This window comes from Pseudophryne corroboree, chromosome 7 (genome assembly GCF_028390025.1).
Source record: "Pseudophryne corroboree isolate aPseCor3 chromosome 7, aPseCor3.hap2, whole genome shotgun sequence".
NCBI lineage: Eukaryota > Metazoa > Chordata > Amphibia > Anura > Myobatrachidae > Pseudophryne > Pseudophryne corroboree.
Genome location: NC_086450.1, coordinates 494,398,825 through 494,422,594, shown reverse-complemented (window position 1 = coordinate 494,422,594; position 23,770 = coordinate 494,398,825). Strand labels below are relative to the sequence as shown.

The following is a 23,770-nucleotide window of genomic DNA, read 5'->3' as shown; positions in this document are numbered from 1 at the left end:
GATGGTGGGATGCCTGCGATGGTTTGTGTACATCTCCGATGGTGGGGCACCTGCGATGGTATGTTTACATCTCCGATGGTGGGGCGCCTGCGATAGTTTGTGTACATCTCCGATGGTGGAATGCCTGCGATAGTTTGTGTACATCTCCGATGGTGGGATGCCTGCGATGGTTTGTGTACATCTCCGATGGTGGTATGCCTGCGATGGTTTGTGTACATCTCCGATGGTGGTATGCCTGCGATGGTTTGTGTACATCTCCGATGGTGGTATGCCTGCGATGGTTTGTGTACATCTCCGATGGTGAGATGCCTGCGATGGTTTGTGTACATCTCCGATGGTGGGATGCCTGCGATGGTTTGTGTACATCTCCAATGGTGGGATGCCTGCGATGGTTTGTGTACCTCTCCGATGGTGGGGTGCTTGCGATGGTTTGTGTACATCTCCGATGGAGGGGCGCCTGTGATGGTTTGTGTACGTCTCCTGTGCGGGTCCTGCGTCGTTGCACACAGCGCCCCCTGAGCCGCAGCCTGTCACCGTTTGTGGGCGGGGAATACAGAGACCCATAGCTCCGGCAGCCGCAGCGAGACACGTGCTGGGTCTCTTGTTATTAGACATGTGCGCGGATCCTCCGGTATTTCTTTATTTCTTTCACTATTGATGAAAACATCTACAATCATGTGACGTGGACGCACTGGGGCTAATTCAGATGTGGACAGAGCTGCGTCCTGATGCGCAAAGTATCGATATCCGCAGTACTTATTGCATGCGCAGGACTCGGTCTGTGCGTGCGCGAACGGATCCTGCAACACAGGACGCAGTGCGGCATCAGCAGACTGTCAGTGATTTTCAGGCAATTTTACAAACCGATTGTTAGTAAATCTCCGATTTTGCATTGAGCTCGATAGTAAAGTACCGATGTAGCATTTGAATGCAAAGTTGTTCTGCTGGTCCCAGCCTGACCTCCCCCCCCCCTTCCCTTCCCTTCCACACAGAAACCAATTTACCGGGTCAGGTATTGACACGGGTATTTCCTCTGTGTGAATGGGGTATAATTAACCCCCCCCCCAGACTGGTGGTGTGAGAGCCCCTGCTATAGGTAACAGTACACGGGTGTGATATGTGAAGCCGCCAGCAGAGGGCGTGACACCTCCTACCAGAAGAGAAAGTGAAAGTTACGCAGCGACTCCCTGTCAGTCTGTGAGGTGTTGGGCTGAGGAGCCGACATTTCCACTGACACTTCTCATACAGCGAATGAGCGGCGAGAACTCAGGTACGCACTCACCTGCCGGGGCTATAGCCTGATCGGGGTATTATGGGGGCAGTGTATTAATGTGTCCTGATCTCTCCTGATATCTGAGTGTCGGAGACTCAGTGTCCGATTCCTGGGGGTAATTCTGAGTTGATGGCAGCAGGAACTTTGTTAGCAGTTGGGCAAAACCATGAGCACTGCAGGGGAGGCAGATGTAACATGTGCAGAGAGAGTTAGATTTGGGTGTGGTGTCTGCAATCTAAATTGCAGTGTAAAAATAAAGCAGCCAGTATTTACCCTGCACAGAAACAATATAACCCACCCAAATCTAACTCTCTCTGCACATGTTATATCTGCCTCCCCTGCAGTGCACATGGTTTTGCCCAACTGCTAACAAAGTTCCTGCTGCGATCAACTCAGAATTACCCCCCCTGTCTCTGCCGCCTCGGGGTGAATGTAACAGCCTGCGCCACGCAGGCATCGGCGAGTTTCCGGCGAGTCTGCCCGTTAGTTTAGGGCCACTCACTGGTTCTGCCTTTTGTTACAGAGCAGCAATCACCCTTTATCATTAACCGGGGCCATAAAGACTTTGTGTTTTATTAATATTTCTCTATCGTCCTAAGTGGATGCTGGGGTTCCTGAAAGGACCATGGGGAATAGCGGCTCCGCAGGAGACAGGGCACAAAAAAAGTAAAGCTTTACTAGGTCAGGTGGTGTGCACTGGCTCCTCCCCCTATGACCCTCCTCCAGACTCCAGTTAGATTTTGTGCCCGAACGAGAAGGGTGCAATCTAGGTGGCTCTCCTAAAGAGCTGCTTAGAGAAAGTTTAGTTTAGGTTTTTTTCTTTACAGTGAGTCCTGCTGGCAACAGGATCACTGCAACGTGGGACTTAGGGGGAAAGTAGTAAACTCACCTGCATGCAGAGTGGATTTGCTGCTTGGCTACTGGACACCATTAGCTCCAGAGGGATCGAACACAGGCCCAGCCGTGGAGTCCGGTCCCGGAGCCGCGCCGCCGACCCCCTTGCAGATGCTGAAGCGTGAAGAGGTCCGGAAACCGGCGGCTGAAGACTCCTCAGTCTTCATAAGGTAGCGCACAGCACTGCAGCTGTGCGCCATTTTCCTCTCAGCACACTTCACTGGGCAGTCACTGAGGGTGCAGAGCGCTGGGGGGGGGCGCTCTGAGAGGCAAATATAAACCTTATACAAGGCTAAAAATACCTCACATATAGCCCATAGGGGCTATATGGAGATATTTAACCCCTGCCTGACTGGAAAAATAGCGGGAGAAGAACCCGCCGAAAAAGGGGCGGGGCCTATCTCCTCAGCACACGGCGCCATTTTCTGTCACAGCTCCGCTGGTCAGAACGGCTCCCAGGTCTCTCCCCTGCACTGCACTACAGAAACAGGGTAAAACAGAGAGGGGGGGCACATTAATGGCTATATATATATATATTAAAGCAGCTATAAGGGAGCACTTAATATAAGGATATCCCTTGTATATATAGCGCTTTGTGGTGTGTGCTGGCAGACTCTCCCTCTGTCTCCCCAAAAGGGCTAGTGGGTCCTGTCTTCATTAGAGCATTCCCTGTGAGTTTGCGGTGTGTGTCGGTACGTGGTGTCGACATGTATGAGGACGATATTGGTGTGGAGGCGGAGCAATTGCCAAATATGCAGATGTCACCCCCCAGGGGGTCGACACCAGAATGGATGCCTTTATTTGTGGAATTACGTGATGGTTTATCTTCCCTTAAACAGTCAGTTGAGGACATGAGGCGGCCGGACAATCAATTAATGCCTGTCCAGGCGCCTCAAACACCGTCAGGGGCTGTAAAACGCCCTTTGCCTCAGTCGGTCGACACAGACCCAGACACGGGCACTGATTCCAGTGACGACGGTAGAAATTCAAACGTATTTTCCAGTAGGGCCACACGTTATATGATTTTGGCAATGAAGGAGACGTTACATTTAGCTGATACTACAGATACCGTAAAACAGGGTATTATGTATGGTGTGAAAAAACTACAAACAGTTTTTCCTGAATCAGAAGAATTAAATGACGTGTGTGATGAAGCGTGGGTTGCTCCTGATAAAAAGTTGATAATTTCAAAAAAGTTATTGGCATTATACCCTTTCCCGCCAGAGGTTAGGGCGCGCTGGGAAACACCCCCTAAGGTGGACAAGGCGCTCACACGCTTATCCAAACAAGTGGCGTTACCCTCTCCTGAGACGGCCGCACTTAAGGATCCATCAGATAGAAAGATGGAAGTTATTCAAAAGAATATATACACACATGCAGGTGTTATACTACGACCAGCTATAGCAACTGCCTGGATGTGCAGTGCTGGAGTAGTTTGGTCAGAATCCCTGATTGAAAATATTGATACCCTAGATAGGGACAATGTTTTACTGTCGTTAGAACAAATAAAGGATGCATTTATCTATATGCGTGATGCACAGAGGGATATTTGCACACTGGCATCTCGGGTGAGTGCTATGTCCATTTCAGCCAGAAGAGCCTTATGGACACGACAGTGGACAGGCGATGCGGATTCAAAACGTCACATGGAGGTTTTGCCGTATAAAGGGGAGGAGTTATTTGGAGTTGGTCTATCAGACTTGGTGGCCACGGCTACTGCCGGGAAATCCACTTTTTTACCTCAAGTCACTCCCCAACAGAGAAAGGCACCGACTTTTCAACCGCAGCCTTTTCGCTCCTACAAAAATAAGAGAGCAAAGGGCTTGTCGTACCTGCCACGAGGCAGAGGAAGAGGGAAGAGACACCAACAGGCAGCTCCTTCCCAGGAACAGAAGCCCTCCCCGGCTCCTGCAAAAACCTCAGCATGACGCTGGGGCCTCTCAAGCGGACTCGGGGACAGTGGGGGGCCGTCTCAAAAATTACAGCGCGCAGTGGGCTCACTCGCAGGTAGACCCCTGGATCCTGCAGATAATATCTCAGGGGTACAGGTTGGAATTAGAGACGGATCCTCCTCATCGTTTCCTGAAGTCTGCCTTACCAACCGTCTCTTCCGAAAGGGAGAGGGTGTTGGAAGCCATTCACAAGCTGTACGCTCAGCAGGTGATAGTCAAAGTACCCCTATTACAACAAGGAAAGGGGTATTATTCCACTCTATTTGTGGTACCGAAGCCGGATGGCTCGGTAAGGCCTATTCTAAATCTGAAGTCCTTGAACCTCTACATAAAAAAGTTCAAGTTCAAGATGGAGTCACTCAGAGCAGTGATAGCGAACCTGGAAGAAGGGGACTTTATGGTATCCTTGGACATCAAGGATGCGTATCTACACGTTCCGATTTACCCCGCACACCAGGGGTACCTCAGGTTCATTGTTCAAAACTGTCACTATCAGTTTCAGACGCTGCCGTTCGGATTGTCCACGGCGCCTCGGGTCTTTACCAAGGTAATGGCCGAGATGATGATTCTTCTTCGAAGAAAAGGCGTATTAGTTATCCCATACTTGGACGATCTCCTAATAAGGGCAAGGTCCAGAGAACAGCTGGAGACAGCTTTAGCACTATCTCAAGAGGTGCTAAGACAACACGGGTGGATTCTGAATATTCCAAAATCCCATTTAATCCCGACAACTCGTCTGCTGTTCCTAGGAATGATTCTGGACACGGTTCAGAAAAAGGTTTTCCTTCCAGAGGAAAAAGCCAAGGAGTTATCCGATCTGGTCAGGAACCTCCTAAAACCAGGAAAAGTGTCAGTACATCAATGCACAAGAGTCCTGGGAAAAATGGTGGCTTCTTACGAAGCAATTCCATTCGGCAGATTCCATGCAAGAATATTCCAAAGGGATCTGTTGGACAAATGGTCAGGGTCGCATCTGCAGATGCACCTGCGAATAACCCTGTCACCAAAGACAAGGGTGTCACTTCTGTGGTGGTTGCAGAAGGCTCACCTATTAGAAGGCCGCAGATTCGGCATTCAGGATTGGATCCTGGTGACCACGGACGCCAGCCTGAGAGGCTGGGGAGCAGTCACACAAGGAAGAAACTTCCAGGGAGTATGGACGAGTCTGGAAAAGTCTCTTCACATAAACATTCTGGAACTAAGAGCAATCTACAATGCTCTAAGCCAGGCGGAACTTCTCCTGCAAGGAAAGCCGGTGTTGATTCAGTCGGACAACATCACGGCGGTCGCCCATGTAAACAGGCAGGGCGGCACAAGAAGCAGGAGTGCAATGGCAGAAGCTGCCAAGATTCTTCGCTGGGCGGAGAATCACGTGATAGCACTGTCAGCAGTGTTCATCCCGGGCGTGGACAACTGGGAAGCAGACTTCCTCAGCAGGCACGATCTTCATCCGGGAGAGTGGGGTCTACATCCAGAAGTCTTCAACATGTTAATAGACCGTTGGGAAAGACCAATTGTAGACATGATGGCGTCTCGCCTCAACAAGAAACTGGACAAATATTGCGCCAGGTCAAGAGATCCACAGGCAATAGCTGTGGACGCACTGGTAACTCCTTGGGTGTACCAGTCAGTGTATGTGTTTCCTCCTCTGCCGCTCATACCAAAGGTATTGAAGATCATACGGCAAAGAAGAGTAAGAACAATACTAGTGGTTCCGGATTGGCCGAGAAGGACTTGGTATCCGGAACTTCAAGAGATGCTCACGGACGAACCGTGGCCTCTACCTCTGAGAAGGGACCTGCTACAGCAGGGTCCCTGTCTTTTTCAAGACTTACCGCGGCTGCGTTTGACGGCATGGCGGTTGAACGCCAGATCCTAAAAGGGAAAGGCATTCCAGAAGAAGTCATTCCTACCTTGATTAAGGCACGGAAGGAAGTCACCGTGAAACATTATCACCGCATTTGGCGAAAATATGTAGCGTGGTGCGAGGATCGGAAGGTTCCGACGGAGGAATTCCAACTGGGTCGTTTCCTACATTTCCTGCAATCAGGATTATCTATGGGTCTCAAATTGGGATCCATTAAGGTTCAAATTTCGGCCCTGTCAATATTCTTCCAAAAAGAATTGGCCTCTGTCCCTGAGGTCCAGACTTTTGTCAAGGGAGTACTGCATATACAGCCTCCTGTGGTGCCTCCGGTGGCACCGTGGGATCTAAATGTAGTTTTAGATTTCCTCAAATCCCATTGGTTTGAACCATTGAAAAAGGTGGATTTGAAATATCTCACATTGAAAGTGACTATGTTACTAGCCCTGGCCTCTGCCAGGAGAGTATCTGAATTGGCGGCTTTATCTTATAAAAGTCCTTATCTAATCTTCCATTCGGATAGGGCAGAACTGCGGACTCGTCCGCATTTTCTCCCTAAAGTGGTATCAGCATTTCATCTGAACCAACCTATTGTGGTGCCTGCGGCCACTAGCGACTTGGAGGACTCCAAGTTGTTGGACGTTGTCAGAGCCTTAAAAATATACATTGCAAGGACGGCTGGAGTCAGAAAATCTGACTCGCTGTTTATATTGTATGCACCCAACAAGTTGGGCGCACCTGCTTCTAAGCAGTCGATTGCTCGTTGGATTTGTAACACAATTCAACTTGCACATTCTGTGGCAGGCCTGCCACAGCCTAAAACTGTAAAAGCCCACTCCACAAGGAAGGTGGGCTCATCTTGGGCGGCTGCCCGAGGGGTCTCGGCATTACAACTCTGCCGAGCAGCTACGTGGTCGGGGGAGAACACGTTTGTAAAATTTTACAAATTTGATACCCTGGCAAAGGAGGACCTGGAGTTCTCTCATTCGGTGCTGCAGAGTCATCCGCACTCTCCCGCCCGTTTGGGAGCTTTGGTATAATCCCCATGGTCCTTTCAGGAACCCCAGCATCCACTTAGGACGATAGAGAAAATAAGAATTTACTTACCGATAATTCTATTTCTCGGAGTCCGTAGTGGATGCTGGGCGCCCATCCCAAGTGCGGATTATCTGCAATACTTGTACATAGTTATTGTTAACTAATTCGGGTTATTGTTAAGGAGCCATCTTTAAGAGGCCCTTTCTGTTGTCATACTGTTAACTGGGTTTAGATCACAAGTTGTACGGTGTGATTGGTGTGGCTGGTATGAGTCTTACCCGGGATTCAAAATGCCTCCCTTATTGTGTATGCTCGTCCGGGCACAGTACCTAACTGGAGTCTGGAGGAGGGTCATAGGGGGAGGAGCCAGTGCACACCACCTGACCTAGTAAAGCTTTACTTTTTTTGTGCCCTGTCTCCTGCGGAGCCGCTATTCCCCATGGTCCTTTCAGGAACCCCAGCATCCACTACGGACTCCGAGAAATAGAATTATCGGTAAGTAAATTCTTATTTTTATATATTCATTTTTAGGGGTTTATGTACTAAGCCTTGGAGAGAAATAAAGTGGAGAGAGATAAATAGACCTATGTACTACGCCTTACAAAGTGATGACGTGCAGACGGATAAAGAGAGATAAAGTCCAGCCAATCAGCTCATAACTGTCATTTTTTCAAACACACCCAGTAACATGACAGTTATGAGCTAATTGGTTTGGTACTTTATCTCTCTCCACTTTGTTTCTCTCCAAGGCTTAATAAATAGACCCCTAAGTTACATAGCACATTCCATTGCACCTTTACAGATTTGTGTAGAAAGGGACAGACATAACGGAGCAACAATTTGTATTATCCATCTCTGTGAAAACCTTTGAATAAGCCTAAACCCCCTCCCCTCGCAACCTAACCCTAACCCCCCTCCCCTCGCAGCCTAACCCTAACCTCCCTCCCCTCGCAGCCTAACCCTAACCCCCCTCCCCTCGCAACCTAACCCTAACCCCCCTCCCCTCGCAGCCTAACCCTAACTCCCCTCCCCTCGCAACCTAACCCTAACCCCCCTCCCCTCGCAGCCTAACCCTAACCCCCCTCCCCTCGCAGCCTAACCCTAACCCCCCTCCCCTCGCAGCCTAACCCTAACCCCCCTCCCCTCGCAACCTAACCCTAACCCCCCTCCCCTCGCAACCTAACCCTAAACCCCCTCCCCTCGCAACCTAACCCTAAACCCCCTCCCCTCGCAACCTAACCCTAACCCCCTTCCCTCGCAACCTAACCCTAAACCCCCTCCCCTCGCAACCTAACCCTAACCCCCCTCCCCTCGCAACCTAACCCTAAACCCCCTCCCCTCGCAACCTAACCCTAAACCCCCTCCCCTCGCAACCTAACCCTAACCCCCTTCCCTCGCAACCTAACCCTAAACCCCCTCCCCTCGCAGCCTAACCCTAACCCTCCTCCCCTCGCAGCCTAACCCTAACCCCCCTCCCCTCGCAACCTAACCCTAACCCCCCTCCCCTCGCAGCCTAAACCTAACCCCCCTCCCCTCGCAGCCTAACCCTAACCCCCTCCCATCACAGCCTAACCTTAACCCTCCTCCCCTCGCAGCCTAACCCTAAACCCCTCCCATCGCAGCCTAACCCTAACCCCCCTCCCCTCGCAGCCTAACCCCCCCTCCCCTCGCAGCCTAACCCTAACCCCCCTCCCATCGCAGCCGAACCCTAAACCCCTCCCCTCGCAGCCTAACCCCCCTCCCCTCGCAGCCTAACCCTAACCCCCCTCCCCTCGCAACCTAACCCTAACCCCCTTCCCTCGCAACCTAACCCTAAACCCCCTCCCCTCGCAGCCTAACCCTAACCCCCTTCCCTCGCAACCTAACCCTAAACCCCCTCCCCTCGCAGCCTAACCCTAACCCTCCTCCCCTCGCAGCCTAACCCTAACCCCCCTCCCCTCGCAGCCTAAACCTAACCCCCCTCCCCTCGCAGCCTAACCCTAACCCCCTCCCATCACAGCCTAACCTTAACCCTCCTCCCCTCGCAGCCTAACCCTAAACCCCTCCCATCGCAGCCTAACCCTAACCCCCCTCCCCTCGCAGCCTAACCCCCCTCCCCTCGCAGCCTAACCCTAACCCCCCTCCCATCGCAGCCTAACCCTAAACCCCTCCCCTCGCAGCCTAACCCCCCTCCCCTCGCAGCCTAACCCTAACCCCCCTCCATCGCAGCCTAACCCTCACCCCCCTCCCCTCGCAGCCTAACCCTAACCCCCCTCCCATCACAGCCTAATCCTAACCCCCCTCCCATCGCAGCCTAACCCCCCTCCCCTCGCAGCCTAACCCTAACCCCCCTCCCATCGCAGCCTAACCCTAACCCCCCTCCCCTCGCAGCCTAACCCTAACCCCCCTCCCATCGCAGCCTAATCCTAACCCCCCTCCCATCGCAGCCTAATCCTAACCCCCCTCCCCTCGCAGCCTAACCCTAACCCCCCTCTCATCGCAGCCTAACCCTAACCCCCCTACCCTCGCAGCCTAGCCCTATCCCTCCTCCCCTCGCAGCCTAACCCTAACCCCCCTCCCCTCGCATCCTAACCCTAACCCCCCTCGCAGCCTAACCCTAACCCCCCTCCCCTCGCAGCCTAACCCTAACCCCCTCCCCTCGCAGCCTAACCCTAACCCCCCTCCCCTCGCAGCCTAGCCCTATCCCTCCTCCCCTCGCATCCTAACCCTAACCCCCCTCCCCTCGCAGCCTAACCCTAACCCCCCTCCCCTCGCAGCCTAACCCTAACCCCCCTCCCTTCGCAGCCTAACCCTAACCCCCCTCCCCTCGCAGCCTAGCCCTTTCCCTCCTCCCCTCGCAGCCTAACCCCCCTCCCCTCGCAGCCTAGCCCTATCCCTCCTCCCCTCGCAGCCTAACCCTAACCCCCCTCCCCTCGCATCCTAACCCTAACCCCCCTCCCCTCGCAGCCTAACCTTAACCCCCCTCCCCTCGCAGCCTAACCCTAACCCCCCTCCCCTCGCATCCTAACCCTAACCCCCTCCCCTCGCAGCCTAACCCTAACCCCCTCCCTTCGCAGCCTCACCCTAACCCCCCTCCCCTCGTGCCTAACCCCCCTCCCCTCGCAGCCTAACCCTAACCCCCCTCCCCTCGCAGCCTAACCCTAACCCCCTCCCCTCGCAGCCTAACCCTAACCCCCCTCCCCTCGCAACCTAACCCTAACCCCCCTCCCCTCGCATCCTTACCCTAACCCCCCTCCCCTCGCAGCCTAACCCTAACCCCCCTCCCCTCGCAGCCTAACCCTAACCCCCCTCCCCTCGCAGCCTAACCCTACCCCCCTCCCCTCGCAGCCTAACCCTAACCCCCCTCCCCTCGCAGCCTAACCCTAACCCCCCTCCCCTCGCAGCCTAACCCTAACCCCCTCCCCTCGCAGCCTAACCCTAACCCCCTCCCTTCGCAGCCTCACCCTAACCCCCCTCCCCTCGCGCCTAACCGCCCTCCCCTCGCAGCCTAACCCTAACCCCCTCTCTTCGCAGCCTCACCCTAACCCCCCTCCCCTCGCGCCTAACCCCCTCCCTTCGCAGCCTCACCCTAACCCCCCTCCCCTCGCGCCTAACCGCCCTCCCCTCGCAGCCTAACCCTAACCCCCTCTCTTCGCAGCCTCACCCTAACCCCCCTCCCCTCGCGCCTATCCCCCCTCCCCTCGCAGCCTAACCCTAACCCCCTCCCTTCGCAGCCTCACCCTAACCCCCCTCCCCTCGCGCCTATCCCCCCTCCCCTCGCAGCCTAACCCTACCCCCTTCCCCTCGCAGCCTAACCCTAACCCCCCTCCCCTCGCAGCCTAACCCTAACCCCCCTCCCCTCGCAGCCTAACCCTAACCCCCCTCCCCTCGCATCCTAACACTAACCCCCCTCCCCTCGCAGCCTAACCCTAACCCCCCTCCCCTCGCAGCCTAACCCCCCTCCCCTCGCATCCTAACCCTAACCCTCCTCCCCTCGCAGCCTAACCCTAACCCCCCTCCCCTCGCATCCTAACCCTAACCCCCCTCCCCTCGCTGCCTAGCCCTATCCCTCCTCCCCTCGCAGCCTAACCCTAACCCCCCTCCCCTCGCATCCTAACCCTAACCCCCCTCCCCTCGCAGCCTAACTCTAACCCCCCTCCCCTCACAGCCTAACCCTAACCCCCCTCAACCTCGCTGCCTAGCCCTAACCCCCCTCAACCTCGCTGCCTAGCCCTAACCCCCCTCCCCTCACAGCCTAACCCTAACTCCCCTCGCAGCCTAACCCTTACCCCCTTCCCCTCGCAGCCTAACCCTAACCCCCTCCCCTGGAAGCCTAACCCTAACCCCCCTCCAATCGCAGCCTAACCCTAACCCCCCTCCCCTCGCGTCTAACCCACCTCCCCTCGCAGTCTAACCCTATCCCCATCCCCTCGCAGCCTAACGCTATCCCCCTCCCCTCGCAGCCTAACCCTAACCCCCCTCCTCTCGCAGCCTAACCCGCTCCCCTCGCAGCCTAACCCTAACCCCCTCCCCTCGCAGCCTAACCCTAACCCCCCTCCCCTCGCAGCCTAACCCTAACCCCCCTTCCCTCGCAGCCTAACCTTAACCCCCCTCCCCTCGCAGCCTAACCCTAACCCCCCTCCCCTCGCATCCTAACCCTAACCCCCTCCCCTCGCAGCCTAACCCTAACCCCCTCCCTTCGCAGCCTCACCCTAACCCCCCTCCCCTCGTGCCTAACCCCCCTCCCCTCGCAGCCTAACCCTAACCCCCCTCCCCTCGCAGCCTAACCCTAACCCCCTCCCCTCGCAGCCTAACCCTAACCCCCCTCCCCTCGCAACCTAACCCTAACCCCCCTCCCCTCGCATCCTTACCCTAACCCCCCTCCCCTCGCAGCCTAACCCTAACCCCCCTCCCCTCGCAGCCTAACCCTAACCCCCCTCCCCTCGCAGCCTAACCCTACCCCCCTCCCCTCGCAGCCTAACCCTAACCCCCCTCCCCTCGCAGCCTAACCCTAACCCCCCTCCCCTCGCAGCCTAACCCTAACCCCCTCCCCTCGCAGCCTAACCCTAACCCCCTCCCTTCGCAGCCTCACCCTAACCCCCCTCCCCTCGCGCCTAACCGCCCTCCCCTCGCAGCCTAACCCTAACCCCCTCTCTTCGCAGCCTCACCCTAACCCCCCTCCCCTCGCGCCTAACCCCCTCCCTTCGCAGCCTCACCCTAACCCCCCTCCCCTCGCGCCTAACCGCCCTCCCCTCGCAGCCTAACCCTAACCCCCTCTCTTCGCAGCCTCACCCTAACCCCCCTCCCCTCGCGCCTATCCCCCCTCCCCTCGCAGCCTAACCCTAACCCCCTCCCTTCGCAGCCTCACCCTAACCCCCCTCCCCTCGCGCCTATCCCCCCTCCCCTCGCAGCCTAACCCTACCCCCTTCCCCTCGCAGCCTAACCCTAACCCCCCTCCCCTCGCAGCCTAACCCTAACCCCCCTCCCCTCGCAGCCTAACCCTAACCCCCCTCCCCTCGCATCCTAACACTAACCCCCCTCCCCTCGCAGCCTAACCCTAACCCCCCTCCCCTCGCAGCCTAACCCCCCTCCCCTCGCATCCTAACCCTAACCCTCCTCCCCTCGCAGCCTAACCCTAACCCCCCTCCCCTCGCATCCTAACCCTAACCCCCCTCCCCTCGCTGCCTAGCCCTATCCCTCCTCCCCTCGCAGCCTAACCCTAACCCCCCTCCCCTCGCATCCTAACCCTAACCCCCCTCCCCTCGCAGTCTAACTCTAACCCCCCTCCCCTCACAGCCTAACCCTAACCCCCCTCAACCTCGCTGCCTAGCCCTAACCCCCCTCAACCTCGCTGCCTAGCCCTAACCCCCCTCCCCTCACAGCCTAACCCTAACTCCCCTCGCAGCCTAACCCTTACCCCCTTCCCCTCGCAGCCTAACCCTAACCCCCTCCCCTGGAAGCCTAACCCTAACCCCCCTCCAATCGCAGCCTAACCCTAACCCCCCTCCCCTCGCGTCTAACCCACCTCCCCTCGCAGTCTAACCCTATCCCCATCCCCTCGCAGCCTAACGCTATCCCCCTCCCCTCGCAGCCTAACCCTAACCCCCCTCCTCTCGCAGCCTAACCCGCTCCCCTTGCAGCCTAACCCTAACCCCCTCCCCTCGCAGCCTAACCCTAACCCCCCTCCCCTCGCAGCCTAACCCTAACCCCCCTTCCCTCGCAGCCTAACCCTAACCCCCCTCCCCTCGCAGCCTAACCCTACCCCCCTCCCCTCGCAACCTAACCCTAACCCCCCTTCCCTCGCAGCCTAACCCCCACCCCCTCCCCTTGCTGCCTAGCCCTAACCCCCTCCCCTCGCAGCCTAACCCTAACCCCCCTCCCCTCGCAGCCTAACCCTAACCCCCCTCCCTTCCCAGCCTAACCCTAACCCCCTCCCCTCACAGCCTAACCCCCTCCCATCGCAGCCTAACCCTAACCCCCCTCCCCTCGCAGCCTAACCCTAACCCCCCTCCCTTCCCAGCCTAACCCTAACCCCCTCCCCTCACAGCCTAACCCCCTCCCATCGCAGCCTAACCCTAACCCCCTCCCCTCGCAGCCTAACCCTAACCCCCCTCCCCTCGCATCCTAACCCTAACCCCCTCCCATCGCAGCCTAACCCTAACCCCCCTCCCCTCGCAGCCTAACCCTAACCCCCCTCCCATCGCAGCCTAATCCTAACCCCCCTCCCATCGCAGCCTAATCCTAACCCCCCTCCCCTCGCAGCCTAACCCTAACCCCCCTCTCATCGCAGCCTAACCCTAACCCCCCTACCCTCGCAGCCTAGCCCTATCCCTCCTCCCCTCGCAGCCTAACCCTAACCCCCCTCCCCTCGCATCCTAACCCTAACCCCCCTCGCAGCCTAACCCTAACCCCCCTCCCCTCGCAGCCTAACCCTAACCCCCTCCCCTCGCAGCCTAACCCTAACCCCCCTCCCCTCGCAGCCTAGCCCTATCCCTCCTCCCCTCGCATCCTAACCCTAACCCCCCTCCCCTCGCAGCCTAACCCTAACCCCCCTCCCCTCGCAGCCTAACCCTAACCCCCCTCCCTTCGCAGCCTAACCCTAACCCCCCTCCCCTCGCAGCCTAGCCCTTTCCCTCCTCCCCTCGCAGCCTAACCCCCCTCCCCTCGCAGCCTAGCCCTATCCCTCCTCCCCTCGCAGCCTAACCCTAACCCCCCTCCCCTCGCATCCTAACCTTAACCCCCCTCCCCTCGCAGCCTAACCTTAACCCCCCTCCCCTCGCAGCCTAACCCTAACCCCCCTCCCCTCGCATCCTAACCCTAACCCCCTCCCCTCGCAGCCTAACCCTAACCCCCTCCCTTCGCAGCCTCACCCTAACCCCCCTCCCCTCGTGCCTAACCCCCCTCCCCTCGCAGCCTAACCCTAACCCCCCTCCCCTCGCAGCCTAACCCTAACCCCCCTCCCCTCGCAGCCTAACCCTAACCCCCCTCCCCTCGCAGCCTAACCCTAACCCCCCTCCCCTCGCAGCCTAACCCTAACCCCCCTCCCCTCGCGCCTAACCCCCCTCCCCTCGCAGCCTAAACCTAACCCCCTCCCCTCGCAGCCTAACCCTAACCCCCTCCCTTCGCAGCCTCACCCTAACCCCCCTCCCCTCGCAGCCTAACCCTAACCCCCTCCCCTCGCAGCCTAACCCTAACCCCCTCCCTTCGCAGCCTCACCCTAACCCCCCTCCCCTCGCGCCTAACCGCCCTCCCCTCGCAGCCTAACCCTAACCCCCTCTCTTCGCAGCCTCACCCTAACCCCCCTCCCCTCGCGCCTAACCCCCTCCCTTCGCAGCCTCACCCTAACCCCCCTCCCCTCGCGCCTAACCGCCCTCCCCTCGCAGCCTAACCCTAACCCCCTCCCTTCGCAGCCTCACCCTAACCCCCCTCCCCTCGCGCCTAACCCCCCTCCCCTCGCGCCTAACCCCCTCCCCTCACAGCCTAACCCTAACCCCCTCTCTTCGCAGCCTCACCCTAACCCCCCTCCCCTCGCGCCTATCCCCCCTCCCCTCGAAGCCTAACCCTAACCCCCTCCCTTCGCAGCCTCACCCTAACCCCCCTCCCCTCGCGCCTATCCCCCCTCCCCTCGCAGCCTAACCCTACCCCCTTCCCCTCGCAGCCTAACCCTAACCCCCCTCCCCTCGCAGCCTAACCCTAACCCCCCTCCCTTCGCAGCCTAACCCTAACCCCCCTCCCCTCGCAGCCTAGCCCTATCCCTCCTCCCCTCGCAGCCTAACCCTAACCCCCCTCCCCTCGCTGCCTAGCCCTATCCCTCCTCCCCTCGCAGCCTAACCCTAACCCCCCTCCCCTCGCATCCTAACCCTAACCCCCCTCCCCTCGCAGCCTAACCCTAACCCCCCTCCCCTCGCAGCCTAACCCCCCTCCCCTCGCATCCTAACCCTAACCCTCCTCCCCTCGCAGCCTAACCCTAACCCCCCTCCCCTCGCTGCCTAGCCCTATCCCTCCTCCCCTCGCAGCCTAACCCTAACCCCCCTCCCCTCGCATCCTAACCCTAACCCCCCTCCCCTCGCAGCCTAACTCTAACCCCCCTCCCCTCACAGCCTAACCCTAACCCCCCTCAACCTCGCTGCCTAGCCCTAACCCCCCTCAACCTCGCTGCCTAGCCCTAACCCCCCTCCCCTCACAGCCTAACCCTAACTCCCCTCGCAGCCTAACCCTTACCCCCTTCCCCTCGCAGCCTAACCCTAACCCCCTCCCCTGGAAGCCTAACCCTAACCCCCCTCCAATCGCAGCCTAACCCTAACCCCCCTCCCCTCGCGTCTAACCCACCTCCCCTCGCAGTCTAACCCTATCCCCATCCCCTCGCAGCCTAACCCTATCCCCCCTCCCCTCGCAGCCTAACCCTATCCCCCTCCCCTCGCAGCCTAACGCTATCCCCCTCCCCTCGCAGCCTAACCCTAACCCCCCTCCTCTCGCAGCCTAACCCGCTCCCCTCGCAGCCTAACCCTAACCCCCTCCCCTCGCAGCCTAACCCTAACCCCCCTCCCCTCGCAGCCTAACCCTAACCCCCCTTCCCTCGCAGCCTAACCTTAACCCCCCTCCCCTCGCAGCCTAACCCTACCCCCCTCCCCTCGCAACCTAACCCTAACCCCCCTTCCCTCGCAGCCTAACCCCCACCCCCTCCCCTTGCTGCCTAGCCCTAACCCCCTCCCCTCGCAGCCTAACCCTAACCCCCCTCCCCTCGCAGCCTAACCCTAACCCCCCTCCCTTCCCAGCCTAACCCTAACCCCCTCCCCTCACAGCCTAACCCCCTCCCATCGCAGCCTAACCCTAACCCCCTCCCCTCGCAGCCTAACCCTTACACCCCTCCCCTCGCAGCCTAACCCTAACCCCCTCCCCTCGCGCCTAACCCTAACCCTCCTCCCCTCACCACCTAACCCCCCTCCCCTCGCAGCCTAACCTTAACCCCCTCCCCTCGCAGCCTAACCCTAACCATCCTCCCCTCGCCGCCTAACTCTTACCCCCCTCCCCTAGCAGCCTAACCCCCCTCCCCTCGCGCCTAACCCTAACCCCCTCCCCTCGCAGCCTAACCCTAACCCCCCTCATCTCGCAGCCTAACCCTAACCATCCTCCCCTCCTCCCCTCCCATCGCCGCCTAACTCTTACCCCCCTCCCCTTGCAGCCTAACCCTAACCCCCCTCCGCTTGTAGCCTAACCCTAACCCCCTCCCCTCGCAGCCTAACCCTAGCCCCCCTCCCCTTGCAGCCTAACCCTAACCCCCCTCCCCTCGCAGCCTAACCCTAACCCCCTCTCCGCCTAACCCTAACTATCCTCCCCTCGCTGCCTAACTCTTACCTCCCTCCCCTCACAGCCTAACCCTAACCCCCCTCCCCTCGCAGCCTAACCCTAACCCCCACCCCTCGCAGCCTAACCCTAACCCCCTCCCCTTGCAGCCTAACCCTAACCCCCCTCCCCACGCAGCCTAACCCCCTCCCCTCGTGCCTAACCCTAACCCTCCTCCCCTCACCACCTAACCCCCCTCCCCTCGCAGCCTAACCTTAACCCCCTCCCCTCGCAGCCTAACCCTAACCATCCTCCCCTCGCCGCCTAACTCTTACCCCCCTCCCCTAGCAACCTAACCCCCCTCCCCTCGCAGCCTAACCTTAACCCCCTCCCCTCGCAGCCTAACCCTAACCATCCTCCCCTCGCCGCCTAACCCTAACCCCCCTCATCTCGCAGCCTAACCCTAACCATCCTCCCCTCCTCCCCTCCCATCGCCGCCTAACTCTTACCCCCCTCCCCTTGCAGCCTAACCCTAACCCCCCTCCGCTTGTAGCCTAACCCTAACCCCCTCCCCTCGCAGCCTAACCCTAGCCCCCCTCCCCTCCCAGCCTAACCCTAACCCCCTTCCCTCGCAGCCTAACCCTAACCCCCCTCCTCTCGCAGCCTAAACCCTCCCCTCGCAGCCTAACCCTAGCCCCCCTCCCCTCGCAGCCTAACCCTAACCCCCCCTCTCGCATCCTAAACCCTCCCCTCGCAGCCTAACCCTAACCCCCCTCCCCTCGCAGCCTAACCCTAACCCCCTTCCCTCGCAGCCTAACCCTAACCCCCCCCCCCTCTCGCAGCCTAAACCCTCCCCTCGCAGCCTAACCCTAGCCCCCCTCCCCTCGCAGCCTAACCCTAGCCCCCCTCCCCTCGCAGCCTAACCCTAACCATCCTCCCCTCCTCCCCTCCCCTCGCCGCCTAACTCTTACCCCCCTTGCAGCCTAACCCTAACCCCCCTCCCCTCGCAGCCTAACCCTATCCCTCTCCCCTCGCAGCCTAACCCTAGCCCCCTCCCCTTGCAGCCTAACCCTAACCCCCCTCCCCTCGCAGCCTAACCCTAACCCCCCTCCCCTCGCATCCTAACCCTAACCCCCTCCCCTCGCAGCCTAACCCTAACCCCCTCCCTTCGCAGCCTCACCCTAACCCCCCTCCCCTCGTGCCTAACCCCCCTCCCCTCGCAGCCTAACCCTAACCCCCCTCCCCTCGCAGCCTAACCCTAACCCCCTCCCCTCGCAGCCTAACCCTAACCCCCCTCCCCTCGCAACCTAACCCTAACCCCCCTCCCCTCACATCCTTACCCTAACCCCCCTCCCCTCGCAGCCTAACCCTAACCCCCCTCCCCTCGCAGCCTAACCCTAACCCCCCTCCCCTCGCAGCCTAACCCTACCCCCCTCCCCTCGCAGCCTAACCCTAACCCCCCTCCCCTCGCAGCCTAACCCTAACCCCCCTCCCCTCGCAGCCTAACCCTAACCCCCTCCCCTCGCAGCCTAACCCTAACCCCCTCCCTTCGCAGCCTCACCCTAACCCCCCTCCCCTCGCGCCTAACCGCCCTCCCCTCGCAGCCTAACCCTAACCCCCTCTCTTCGCAGCCTCACCCTAACCCCCCTCCCCTCGCGCCTAACCCCCTCCCTTCGCAGCCTCACCCTAACCCCCCTCCCCTCGCGCCTAACCGCCCTCCCCTCGCAGCCTAACCCTAACCCCCTCTCTTCGCAGCCTCACCCTAACCCCCCTCCCCTCGCGCCTATCCCCCCTCCCCTCGCAGCCTAACCCTAACCCCCTCCCTTCGCAGCCTCACCCTAACCCCCCTCCCCTCGCGCCTATCCCCCCTCCCCTCGCAGTCTAACCCTACCCCCTTCCCCTCGCAGCCTAACCCTAACCCCCCTCCCCTCGCAGCCTAACCCTAACCCCCCTCCCCTCGCAGCCTAACCCTAACCCCCCTCCCCTCGCATCCTAACACTAACCCCCCTCCCCTCGCAGCCTAACCCTAACCCCCCTCCCCTCGCAGCCTAACCCCCCTCCCCTCGCATCCTAACCCTAACCCTCCTCCCCTCGCAGCCTAACCCTAACCCCCCTCCCCTCGCATCCTAACCCTAACCCCCCTCCCCTCGCTGCCTAGCCCTATCCCTCCTCCCCTCGCAGCCTAACCCTAACCCCCCTCCCCTCGCATCCTAACCCTAACCCCCCTCCCCTCGCAGCCTAACTCTAACCCCCCTCCCCTCACAGCCTAACCCTAACCCCCCTCAACCTCGCTGCCTAGCCCTAACCCCCCTCAACCTCGCTGCCTAGCCCTAACCCCCCTCCCCTCACAGCCTAACCCTAACTCCCCTCGCAGCCTAACCCTTACCCCCTTCCCCTCGCAGCCTAACCCTAACCCCCTCCCCTGGAAGCCTAACCCTAACCCCCCTCCAATCGCAGCCTAACCCTAACCCCCCTCCCCTCGCGTCTAACCCACCTCCCCTCGCAGTCTAACCCTATCCCCATCCCCTCGCAGCCTAACGCTATCCCCCTCCCCTCGCAGCCTAACCCTAACCCCCCTCCTCTCGCAGCCTAACCCGCTCCCCTCGCAGCCTAACCCTAACCCCCTCCCCTCGCAGCCTAACCCTAACCCCCCTCCCCTCGCAGCCTAACCCTAACCCCCCCTTCCCTCGCAGCCTAACCCTAACCCCCCTCCCCTCGCAGCCTAACCCTACCCCCCTCCCCTCGCAACCTAACCCTAACCCCCCTTCCCTCGCAGCCTAACCCCCACCCCCTCCCCTTGCTGCCTAGCCCTAACCCCCTCCCCTCGCAGCCTAACCCTAACCCCCCTCCCCTCGCAGCCTAACCCTAACCCCCCTCCCTTCCCAGCCTAACCCTAACCCCCTCCCCTCACAGCCTAACCCCCTCCCATCGCAGCCTAACCCTAACCCCCCTCCCCTCGCAGCCTAACCCTAACCCCCCTCCCTTCCCAGCCTAACCCTAACCCCCTCCCCTCACAGCCTAACCCCCTCCCATCGCAGCCTAACCCTAACCCCCTCCCCTCGCAGCCTAACCCTAACCCCCCTCCCCTCGCATCCTAACCCTAACCCCCTCCCATCGCAGCCTAACCCTAACCCCCCTCCCCTCGCAGCCTAACCCTAACCCCCCTCCCATCGCAGCCTAATCCTAACCCCCCTCCCATCGCAGCCTAATCCTAACCCCCCTCCCCTCGCAGCCTAACCCTAACCCCCCTCTCATCGCAGCCTAACCCTAACCCCCCTACCCTCGCAGCCTAGCCCTATCCCTCCTCCCCTCGCAGCCTAACCCTAACCCCCCTCCCCTCGCATCCTAACCCTAACCCCCCTCGCAGCCTAACCCTAACCCCCCTCCCCTCGCAGCCTAACCCTAACCCCCTCCCCTCGCAGCCTAACCCTAACCCCCCTCCCCTCGCAGCCTAGCCCTATCCCTCCTCCCCTCGCATCCTAACCCTAACCCCCCTCCCCTCGCAGCCTAACCCTAACCCCCCTCCCCTCGCAGCCTAACCCTAACCCCCCTCCCTTCGCAGCCTAACCCTAACCCCCCTCCCCTCGCAGCCTAGCCCTTTCCCTCCTCCCCTCGCAGCCTAACCCCCCTCCCCTCGCAGCCTAGCCCTATCCCTCCTCCCCTCGCAGCCTAACCCTAACCCCCCTCCCCTCGCATCCTAACCCTAACCCCCCTCCCCTCGCAGCCTAACCTTAACCCCCCTCCCCTCGCAGCCTAACCCTAACCCCCCTCCCCTCGCATCCTAACCCTAACCCCCTCCCCTCGCAGCCTAACCCTAACCCCCTCCCTTCGCAGCCTCACCCTAACCCCCCTCCCCTCGTGCCTAACCCCCCTCCCCTCGCAGCCTAACCCTAACCCCCCTCCCCTCGCAGCCTAACCCTAACCCCCCTCCCCTCGCAGCCTAACCCTAACCCCCCTCCCCTCGCAGCCTAACCCTAACCCCCCTCCCCTCGCGCCTAACCCCCCTCCCCTCGCAGCCTAAACCTAACCCCCTCCCCTCGCAGCCTAACCCTAACCCCCTCCCTTCGCAGCCTCACCCTAACCCCCCTCCCCTCGCAGCCTAACCCTAACCCCCTCCCCTCGCAGCCTAACCCTAACCCCCTCCCTTCGCAGCCTCACCCTAACCCCCCTCCCCTCGCGCCTAACCGCCCTCCCCTCGCAGCCTAACCCTAATCCCTCTCTTCGCAGCCTCACCCTAACCCCCCTCCCCTCGCGCCTAACCCCCTCCCTTTGCAGCCTCACCCTAACCCCCCTCCCCTCGCGCCTAACCGCCCTCCCCTCGCAGCCTAACCCTAACCCCCTCCCTTCGCAGCCTCACCCTAACCCCCCTCCCCTCGCGCCTAACCCCCCTCCCCTCGCGCCTAACCCCCTCCCCTCACAGCCTAACCCTAACCCCCTCTCTTCGCAGCCTCACCCTAACCCCCCTCCCCTCGCGCCTATCCCCCCTCCCCTCGCAGCCTAACCCTAACCCCCTCCCTTCGCAGCCTCACCCTAACCCCCCTCCCCTCGCGCCTATCCCCCCTCCCCTCGCAGCCTAACCCTACCCCCTTCCCCTCGCAGCCTAACCCTAACCCCCCTCCCCTCGCAGCCTAACCCTAACCCCCCTCCCTTCGCAGCCTAACCCTAACCCCCCTCCCCTCGCAGCCTAGCCCTATCCCTCCTCCCCTCGCAGCCTAACCCTAACCCCCCTCCCCTCGCTGCCTAGCCCTATCCCTCCTCCCCTCGCAGCCTAACCCTAACCCCCCTCCCCTCGCATCCTAACCCTAACCCCCCTCCCCTCGCAGCCTAACCCTAACCCCCCTCCCCTCGCAGCCTAACCCCCCTCCCCTCGCATCCTAACCCTAACCCTCCTCCCCTCGCAGCCTAACCCTAACCCCCCTCCCCTCGCTGCCTAGCCCTATCCCTCCTCCCCTCGCAGCCTAACCCTAACCCCCCTCCCCTCGCATCCTAACCCTAACCCCCCTCCCCTCGCAGCCTAACTCTAACCCCCCTCCCCTCACAGCCTAACCCTAACCCCCCTCAACCTCGCTGCCTAGCCCTAACCCCCCTCAACCTCGCTGCCTAGCCCTAACCCCCCTCCCCTCACAGCCTAACCCTAACTCCCCTCGCAGCCTAACCCTTACCCCCTTCCCCTCGCAGCCTAACCCTAACCCCCTCCCCTGGAAGCCTAACCCTAACCCCCCTCCAATCGCAGCCTAACCCTAACCCCCCTCCCCTCGCGTCTAACCCACCTCCCCTCGCAGTCTAACCCTATCCCCATCCCCTCGCAGCCTAACCCTATCCCCCCTCCCCTCGCAGCCTAACCCTATCCCCCTCCCCTCGCAGCCTAACGCTATCCCCCTCCCCTCGCAGCCTAACCCTAACCCCCCTCCTCTCGCAGCCTAACCCGCTCCCCTCGCAGCCTAACCCTAACCCCCTCCCCTCGCAGCCTAACCCTAACCCCCCTCCCCTCGCAGCCTAACCCTAACCCCCCTTCCCTCGCAGCCTAACCTTAACCCCCCTCCCCTCGCAGCCTAACCCTACCCCCCTCCCCTCGCAACCTAACCCTAACCCCCCTTCCCTCGCAGCCTAACCCCCACCCCCTCCCCTTGCTGCCTAGCCCTAACCCCCTCCCCTCGCAGCCTAACCCTAACCCCCCTCCCCTCGCAGCCTAACCCTAACCCCCCTCCCTTCCCAGCCTAACCCTAACCCCCTCCCCTCACAGCCTAACCCCCTCCCATCGCAGCCTAACCCTAACCCCCTCCCCTCGCAGCCTAACCCTTACACCCCTCCCCTCGCAGCCTAACCCTAACCCCCTCCCCTCGCGCCTAACCCTAACCCTCCTCCCCTCACCACCTAACCCCCCTCCCCTCGCAGCCTAACCTTAACCCCCTCCCCTCGCAGCCTAACCCTAACCATCCTCCCCTCGCCGCCTAACTCTTACCCCCCTCCCCTAGCAGCCTAACCCCCCTCCCCTCGCGCCTAACCCTAACCCCCTCCCCTCGCAGCCTAACCCTAACCCCCCTCATCTCGCAGCCTAACCCTAACCATCCTCCCCTCCTCCCCTCCCATCGCCTCCTAACTCTTACCCCCCTCCCCTTGCAGCCTAACCCTAACCCCCCTCCGCTTGTAGCCTAACCCTAACCCCCTCCCCTCGCAGCCTAACCCTAGCCCCCCTCCCCTTGCAGCCTAACCCTAACCCCCCTCCCCTCGCAGCCTAACCCTAACCCCCTCTCCGCCTAACCCTAACTATCCTCCCCTCGCTGCCTAACTCTTACCTCCCTCCCCTCACAGCCTAACCCTAACCCCCCTCCCCTCGCAGCCTAACCCTAACCCCCACCCCTCGCAGCCTAACCCTAACCCCCTCCCCTTGCAGCCTAACCCTAACCCCCCTCCCCACGCAGCCTAACCCCCTCCCCTCGTGCCTAACCCTAACCCTCCTCCCCTCACCACCTAACCCCCCTCCCCTCGCAGCCTAACCTTAACCCCCTCCCCTCGCAGCCTAACCCTAACCATCCTCCCCTCGCCGCCTAACTCTTACCCCCCTCCCCTAGCAACCTAACCCCCCTCCCCTCGCAGCCTAACCTTAACCCCCTCCCCTCGCAGCCTAACCCTAACCATCCTCCCCTCGCCGCCTAACCCTAACCCCCCTCATCTCGCAGCCTAACCCTAACCATCCTCCCCTCCTCCCCTCCCATCGCCGCCTAACTCTTACCCCCCTCCCCTTGCAGCCTAACCCTAACCCCCCTCCGCTTGTAGCCTAACCCTAACCCCCTCCCCTCGCAGCCTAACCCTAGCCCCCCTCCCCTCCCAGCCTAACCCTAACCCCCTTCCCTCGCAGCCTAACCCTAACCCCCCTCCTCTCGCAGCCTAAACCCTCCCCTCGCAGCCTAACCCTAGCCCCCCTCCCCTCGCAGCCTAACCCTAACCCCCCCCTCTCGCATCCTAAACCCTCCCCTCGCAGCCTAA

At 60.5% G+C, this 23,770-nt stretch overlaps 1 protein-coding gene across 1 annotated transcript in view; it reads left to right on the top strand.

The window, feature by feature from the left end:
- The first annotated feature begins 1,107 nt into the window (after positions 1–1,107).
- The window catches only part of LOC134945732 (up-regulator of cell proliferation-like), a 42,732-nt gene continuing 20,069 nt past the window's right edge, over positions 1,108–23,770 (top strand). The window contains exon 1 of the mRNA XM_063935184.1: positions 1,108–1,270. The gene's annotated coding sequence lies outside the window, so the exon portion shown is untranslated. The remainder of the gene's footprint in view (positions 1,271–23,770) is intronic.